Source organism: Durio zibethinus, chromosome 12 (genome assembly GCF_047325235.1).
Source record: "Durio zibethinus cultivar Kanyao isolate XHJ-2024 chromosome 12, ASM4732523v1, whole genome shotgun sequence".
Taxonomy (NCBI): Eukaryota; Viridiplantae; Streptophyta; class Magnoliopsida; order Malvales; family Malvaceae; genus Durio; species Durio zibethinus.
The window spans coordinates 4,846,217-4,855,326 of record NC_143173.1 but is presented as its reverse complement, the minus strand read 5'-3'; the positions used below and the strand labels follow the sequence as shown (position 1 = coordinate 4,855,326).

The following is a 9,110-nucleotide window of genomic DNA, read 5'->3' as shown; positions in this document are numbered from 1 at the left end:
AAGTAGTATGGTCAGACCTAGAAACTAAACTATTGATCATAAAACAACATGATGGGAATCATGTCAACATTATAAAGACAATATTCAATAAATATCAAAGATACATATATGTTGAAAAAGTTAGTAGATCACAAATGCAATAACTCATGAACAATTTAATTGATTGTAAATACCTAGAGTGGTATTACACTAACAAGTTAAGCAACTGTGTGAGAGACTTGTTCTATGCTCATCCTACTAGTATAGATTTGTTACAAGCCTTTTCAAGTGTCATGATTATGGATTACACTTATAAAACAAATAGATATCACCTTTCATTGCTTGAAATTATAGGTGTGATTTTTACTGAGATGATATTTTTTGTTACATTTGTGTACATAGAGGCCGAGCGTTCTGAGAACTACAGTTGGGCATTGGATACATTAAAAATTTTTATGCTTTTTAGTATAGTTCTTAATGTTATTGATAGAGATTTAACATTGATAAATGCAATGCAAGTTGTGTTTTTCAGCATGATAAATTTTTTGTGCGGAATACATATCTTAATAAATGTGTTTCCAAATTGTAAGAAGTTTTTTGAGTGAAAAGAGAAGTGAAAGGCATTCATGTCAAGTTAGAGTATCACTTAAATGTAATATTTGGATAGTTTATTATTGGAATTAGATCTGTATATGTAAAGTATTGTTAATGTTAAGGCAGATGGACATTACAATTTCTGTTTTATTATTGGGTTACTTGAATTGAGATTAAATGGTTAGGTATAGGTGTGACAAGATTTAATTGATGAGTTTAATCTTTTTTAAGATGAATATGTGACTTTGTATGAATCTATAAAAGCATGTTAAGGAATTGATAGAAATATTATCATGTTTCAATGCTTTTTCCTTATATGATAAGTGGTTGACCTTACTTGATATAAGTCATTTGATTACCTCATGATATAATGTCATGTTAGTCGATATCAAATTGAGAGTTGCTAACATATTTGCCTATTAGATCTATACCATTTGACTATTTGAGTATGAAGTCATTACGATTGGATTTGTTAATGATTATCATTTTTCGCAGGTACTAGTAATTTGAGTTGATACTTATTGTTTATATTATTGATAATCACATTATACTTATCGTTTTTATTTGGTGTAAGTATTAATGAAGACGTTCTCACCAATACCTTCAATTGCATGCAATTGGTGTAAGATTCATTATAGTTGTGTTCAAGGGTGAAAGATTCCATATGTACCTCGCACAGAGAATTTCAAGTTATTATTTAGTACAAATTTTGATGTGGTAACTAAGAAATAATACAAATTGATTAATTATTTAGAATACTTGTTTAGGAATGTTAAGCAGATTAATGTATATGTTAATAGTTTATATTAATGTTGTATATATGTTGATCATGTTATCTAATGGGATATGTTATATTGAAGTTTATCTAATGGATGTTTTAAAAATACAACATAATCTATTCAATGATTTATAAACATACTTTATTAAATAAAAATAATAAAGATACAAAATCATTACCCTACTCCACAATATCAATACTATACTCTCTTTCCTTTGATCTCTTGAATCAAATATACACATTATGGATGAGCGATTATGCTATTGTCCATGTAATGGGTGGGAAGCTTTTAAGTAGGGCCAATACTATTGTCTATGTAGTGAAAGAGAACTCGTGGGTAAAGCTGATGCTATCATCGTTGCTGTGATTGGGATGAAACAAGCACTAATGGTGCATATGTTGATGTTGATGGCCTAAATTAAATGGGTAAAAGTAGTCAGATTGCTTGAAATGATGGTGTAGGAGTTTGATGTTTGATGCGATACTGCTAGTCTATACTGACTATTATTGTTTGCTACAATGATAACCTAAACAATATAGCATGTGTTTTGTAACTGCGTCTTTCCATAATTGACATTTTGCTACAATCCACTAGATAAAACATTCTTAAAAATAGACAAAGTGCTTGAGCTTCGCTACAAAATATTAATAAGGTAATCAATATCAATAACATATAATTAAAATTAACAAAGCAATTAACAACCTAAAACTCATAAAATTATGATTTACAATACACTAATATATGTCATATCGATTAGTTGAGATTGAAATCTGGATCTATGTTTTAAATTATGAATTAGACGATGTGTAATTGATGTAAACCAAGCATCACAATTCGATGAACACTTGCCTTGGTTTTTATATCTTTGCCCTCGATGCTCAGTCGACACAATATGCATATCATATCTCTTCCATATTGGTTTAGAAAGCTATATGCAATATCATGCATGTTGGACGATGAACTTTAACTCAGAAAAGGGCCAAAAGGGTCAGAAGAATGGTCTGTACAAATCCAAATTATCATAAAATCCTCTCTTGATGATATGGCTCTACGATGGCCCTAAACTTGATACATCCTATTAAAAATGCAATATCATGCAATGGATATTCCTCTTGACTATCAACTATGGTTCTCAATACATATTAGCATAAATACAAGCTTTTCATTGTTGAGCCTGTTGTTGATCATTTGTATATGTTAATATGCCTATTGGACTTAGTGATGGAAAGTGCTTGTAAATCCACATCTACATGAAATACATGAGTAATCATTAATTATAAGTTCGTTTAATAATAAACAAGCAAATAATTATAACATATATTGTGACTAACAAAAATACATACTTGTAGAAGTTTTAGAAAACCAACGATCTAATCCATGTTTGCCTTGCTTGTAATACCAAACTACCTATAAAATATGTTAGGCAAGCTTTCCCCCAAGCATACCTATTATTGGCATTGAGGTTGCTCAATTGGGTTAAATGCATTATCAATACTTTTATTGCCTTATTGTTAATGAATAACATACATCATAGCAAATGGAGTAAAAAAGCTTTGGATGTATACTCCATTGCTTGATCATCTGATGCATTTGTTACATTTTTAAAAGTATTCCACAGCCATTATAACCTAATAGTAGGTTCATGAACCCTATTAGTCTCAATTGCAACCTCAAACGCAAAAACTCTAAGTAACCTAACAAATTGTGTATTGATTAATCCTAGTGATTGGTATGTGTAGAATTAAGAACATATCATCCAATGTAATGGTCATCTTTTTAAATGGTAGATGAAAAGTGTTGGTTTTAAACTACGACTTTTCAACAAAAGCTAATACTACTATATTATTCATCAAATTATAGGTGCTGTTAATAAGTGAATCCAACCTTGACTTGACTGAAATTGGCTTAGATACATCTACGAGCATTGTCTAGATGCCATTATTGTAATTTAGGTCCATGATTAATCGATTTCAATAGATCTCACTCATGTAACAATAACAACAACGTAAACAACATTAACAACATAAACAAAATCAATAACAACAACAACAACAACAACAACAACAATCCACTAATTCATTTTACAAACATAAACTAACACCGTCATATTATATTATATGATTTAAATAATTACGTGACCATTTCATATTTGCAATGCAACATGAGATTCAAAACTCCTAAGGATAGACGTATTGATCAAGCTTCCAAGAAAACATTGAGAAACTTGCTCTGCATTATCACCTTTACTCCTATTATGATGCTTGTGGGTGGTGGGTTCCTCATTATGAGTGGTAGGCTGGGCCTGTGGAATATATTCTCCTTCACAGTCTTTAGTTGGCTCATTATCATCTTCTTAGGCACTCTGACTTGGATCAAGATCTACTGCCGTATGTCTATCACCTTTGTCGATGCCTTTACCTCTCATTCAAGCTATATTTGTTGTGACATAATATAAAATGCAACAATTTAGTAAACCTACATAACTTAAATGACATTTATTTCAATTATGAACTTACGAAAATGGATTTTCATATACCTTTAAGAGCTTGCAAAAATCCATTTTCGTAAGCTTTATATGGCTTACAAAATTGATATCCATAAACACTTAAAAAATGTTGAAAATAAATTTTAGAAATCCTTTAAAAAGTTATGGAAATCTATTTCTATAATTCTTGATTTCACTAAAAAAATTGCAAACATAGATTATAAACCTTAAAAAATTAGCCAAATAAATCAACAACAACAATTAAATCTTACCTTGGATAGATTGAATAGTAGAAAAACTTGTGATTTAAGGATTTGTTTGATGGTTTTGAATTGAATTTGGGGTGGGTTTAAAGGGAAAATTAAGATAACAAAGAAAAGAGAAAAAAGGATGGATTTAAAGGGTATAACTGAAAATATAAAATGTTGAGAAAAGGTGTCATGAGTAAATATATTAATTTGTATTTTAAGTTTAGGTGTATTTTATGATGGGGTACGAAGAGTATTTTTAGGGGTGTATTTAGAAAATTCATCTTTTAAGTTGAAAGCAACTTGGCAATTTCATGGTCGTTCTTGCTTACTTGGAAGATAGTTTTGAAAAGGAATCCCTTGTTCAAATTAAAAAAAAAAAAAAAAAAACCCTTCAAGTAGCACATACCTATTTTAAAGTCTCAATACCTTAATTTTATTATGCATGGGCTTGAAAGATCTTTAGTAAAATTGGCCTTTTCAAGAAAATGGCCTCTCCTTGTGAGACCAAAAGATTATATAAGCAAAAAGTTTAGATAGTATACAAGTTTCTAGTCCATTGGTGCTCAGATTATGGCTTTCTAGTGTTTATGTATCTACAAACATATAACGAGGATGACATTAAATTGACCAACTGAATTTAAAAAACTTGTAGAGAAATTTAGATTGAATTGCTCTATTAAAATGTACACATTCAATGAATGTCTAAACGGAACCCAAAGCAAGTTCAGTTAATTTATGTAGTCACCTTTAAGTGATGGTATTCAGCACGTTTAGGGTTCAAGTTCTAATACCTGCAATTTCTTCTTCTATCCTTAAGTTATACTTTCCTTTGTATAAAAAATGAATGCACAAATGAATGTCCATTCATATATAAATTAGCATGGCTCTGAATTAAAATATACTGCTATGGGATTCTATTAACATGGGAACAAGAGTTAATTAGAAGGAGTCTTCAATAAAAATGATGATAATAGATAGTAAATAAATAGATAATTAACGGATTTAGATAAAAGATTTGCTATTTGTGACGAATTCAAACGGAATATGGATAGTATTATTTGGATATTCAATAATTGAGTCCATTTATATTTTAATAAATAGTAACGGATATTCAAATGCATTACTTGTTTACATATGTAAAAAATGTAAAATTTTATACTTGTGGAAGATTTTGAATCTTAAGAAATAACTTTTATTTGTTACTAATTAAAAGTGAATTTAAATTTTAAATTTAATTCTTATTTATTTTATATTTTGATAAAAGTTTAAGTAATCGGATAGTTTAAAAGATTTCAATATTTAAATTAATAGTGTTTATTTAAACGGATTATAGTGATGCTAAATTTAAACCAATTCGAATATCATAAATATTAATCAAATTTAGATACAAATACCTAAAAAATAACAAATATCTGCTCTATTGGCATCCCTATCCAATAAGATTTCTCTGAAAAAAGAACATTTAGTTGTGATGGTTGGTCAATTCGAATTATGCTAGGCTCATCTAAGCTGATAGTTGTAATTTTCATTTTGAAGCCCACTGATTCCTACAATCTCGTCCTATTAAATTACTTTCCAGGTTCTCCTATTGGGAAATCTTATTTGTACATGAAAAACATTGCCGGTTATCCTTAAGCATTCTTTTTTTGATAGATTTGAAGTGTGTAATGCCTGGTTTGAAGCTTTAAAATAAAGCAAAGAAGTATAAAAACGAGTCTTGAGAAGAAAAGGCAAGACTTAGGTGCTATAATATGAACCTTTTCTTCCCAGTGTTATGCATCTTCAAAACATTTAGCAAGCTTGCTAGTGGCAACCATGTCTAAACATGTTTTTTATCAGTAGAAAACATTATATGTTGACTGCACAACTCTTGTCAGTAGAAAACATTTTCTTTTGATTTTCTTCCTGTTGCCATTATTTTTCATTTCTTGTCCCAATTTGTAGGATGCTACAATATATGTTTTCCTTCTTTCATTTGGTTGACAGAGAGTCAAATGACCAGATTTTGTGACTTGGCAATCCCATTTGATTTCATGCAATTCAACAAAACAGCAAGAGTACTACAATTTTCCTATCCTGTTTTTGATTTTGCCTAGCAGTGAATGGAATAATTTTCCTACATGTATGTTATCTGTAATTTTGCTTTCAATTTATTATTTTTTTTGGTACAAAAGAGGCTGCAACTTGAGTATACAAGCAAAGGATTGGATGTGTGAGACATTTGAATATTAAATTTATTAGATATCACCTCTTAAGGGTAGTTATATAAAATTACCGAACTAAACTCTATCTATCAATTTAATTTTCTGTTACTCTCAAATATGTTATACATAAAATTAAAGTTCCATTTAATTTGTAAAAGAGCTAAATTTGCTCATTTTCTAATGATTTTATAATTTTTATCTCCTGTAAAAACAAAAAAGCCTTGGAAGATTTTACATAGCCCCTGGTTTGACTGCCAACATCAAGAAGATTGGATAGATTGCCTCTGAATAAAAAAAATATTTTTTGGTAAAACACTAGTGTATGCATTGCCTCTTATGAGTTATGCATGAAAATTGCAGTTATAATTCTGTCTGTATGAGCATTGATGTGGCCTTCACCAATGTTTTAAATTCTTTTTCCAGCTGAGAAATTAACTGGATATTAAGTACTATTATTGCTTTTCAATCGCTTAATTAGGATTTATTTTCAATCGATGCTCGTTTCTCTTTCACTTGGCCTCATTCTTTTAAATGAAGGTAAAGATTTTATTCAAGTGTTTGGTATAAATTTAAAGAGAATCTTACCCACTAAAATAAAATGTTGCTTGAATCCTTTCCCTAATATAGATATGGCCATTTAAAATACCATATGATAATTAATATGAAAAAAGATACAAAAATAAAATTTTATTAAAAACCATATATTCATTCAACAAAAAAAAAAAAATGCATTTTGAGTTTTTTATATCAATACGAATTGTAATACAATTTTTATGTAATATATGATACGAATACATAAATTATCAATATTTTATACGTACAAATATAAGAATTGTCGAGCTTATCCAAATGTGCAAGCCCCAACTACAAACATCTAACAGGCTTGTAATGCACTTTGTAAAGTCTTAGAAGAGGGCATTGAATAAAATAAATGTTACTTACAAGGTACTGGAGGGTGGTTTCTTGTTACTTAGCTGAACTACCCCGCATGTTTTGTTTTGTATATGTTGTTATTAGGTTAAGCAGGTTAGACTTTTGAACCCGAAAGTTTCATCCATCGAAGGACAAATCAAGACATAAGAGACAAGCACATGTCTACGTTTAAAGCCAAATCAAATAAGAAACCAAAGTCAATTTCTAGCTAATATATTATGATGCTTCCAATATTTTACCATGGCTTTATCATATTAGGAGAGTTGAAACCAGATTGAAGAAAGAAAGCTGGAAGGAATACTAGTTTAGTTATTATGACAGAGCAGCAGAAAATTCATCCTGTGATGGGTGTTGAAGCGCCAGCTCCGACGGCGCTTCTGGTGCCTCCTGGCTCTGCTACATCGGAAAAAGGGAGCCCGGTGCAGCAGCCTCCGCCAGGACCGCCACAACGTACCATTCCTGTGATTCCCACAAGGACACCGAAGAAGAAGAGCTGTTGTTGCAAGTGCATATGTTGGACAATAAGTCTCATTGTCCTCCTCGTGATAATCCTTGGTGCCACTGTTGGCATTCTTTACCTTGTCTTCCGCCCAAAACTCCCCAAATACTCTATTGACAGCCTGAGAATAAGTGATTTGACGCTCAACTTTGATATGACCTTGTATGCAAAATTCGAAGTCAAGATCACAGCCAATAATCCCAACAAGAAAATCGGAATATACTACGAGCAAGGAGGGCGATTAAGCGTCTGGTACACAAACTCAAAGCTGTGTGAAGGGTCACTGCCAAAGTTCTACCAAGGCCACCAGAACATAACAAAGTTGGATGTGGTTTTAACAGGACAAACAGAGTCTGGAACTGGAAGCACTTTGATGTCGGCCTTGCAACAGCAGCAGCAAACAGGACAGATCCCCCTGGATCTCAAGGTTGATGCCCCTGTAGCAATCAAACTTGGGAAGTTGAAAATGAGGAAGATGGGGATCTTGGTAGAATGCAAGTTGGTGGTTGATAGTTTATCTGCTGACAATATCATTAGCATTAAAGCTAGTGACTGCGAATTCAGTCTGAAACTTTAACTTGTCTGTTCTTATTGTTCTTCAGCTTTCTAATTTTCTGATAGCAAGGTCTTTGACCCTTTTTTCGGGTGAAAATTTTGTTTTTGCACTATATTCGTGTCACTAAGGTTTTTTTTTTTTTAAAGAAATTCATCATTTTCATATTTGTTGGTGTTTTTTAGAAAAAAATTCTTAGAATCACCCTCATGCATAAAAGAAAATTAACTAAAAGGGAAAAAGAAAATTAACTAAAAGGGAAAACGAAAAATGGCCAAAAAGCTTGCTCTTCTACGCAGTGTAAGTAGGTCAACAACTTGATTTCTCTTTGACAAACAACAAGCAGAATTCAGTTGGCATGTGATGCATGCAGAAATCAATTGGCATGTGATGCTCCGTTTCATCTAATAAAGAATGCTTAAAGGACTCGGCTTAGTAAAGTACTAGTCAAAAGTCAAAGATTTAATTTTAGCTAGGGTCTAAATAAAGAATTTATATTTATATTTGATATAATGTCTTATATTAATGTTATACACAATTAATAAATCATATAGTGATACTTTATAAAAAATTAATTTTAAATATATTTTTTGAATACATAAGGATGCATAAATATAAGTCCTATGTTTATAGATACAGAGTTTATAAATTTATTTATATACTTATAAATGGAAAATAGTTCCAGAGCTTATAAATTTATTATTATTGATAATATATAATCTTATAATTATTAAAAAAATAAATATTACTAATGATTTTAAATTATAATGAAATATTTAATATAATAATTAAATTTTAAAAAATTTTAATATGATATTTGAATTATAAATTTA

At 30.4% G+C, this 9,110-nt stretch overlaps 1 pseudogene; it reads left to right on the top strand.

Moving 5' to 3' along the window:
- Positions 1-7,172: 7,172 nt before the first annotated feature.
- Positions 7,173-8,712, top strand: LOC111297898 (NDR1/HIN1-like protein 6 pseudogene; annotated as a pseudogene).
- The last annotated feature ends 398 nt before the right edge of the window (positions 8,713-9,110 follow it).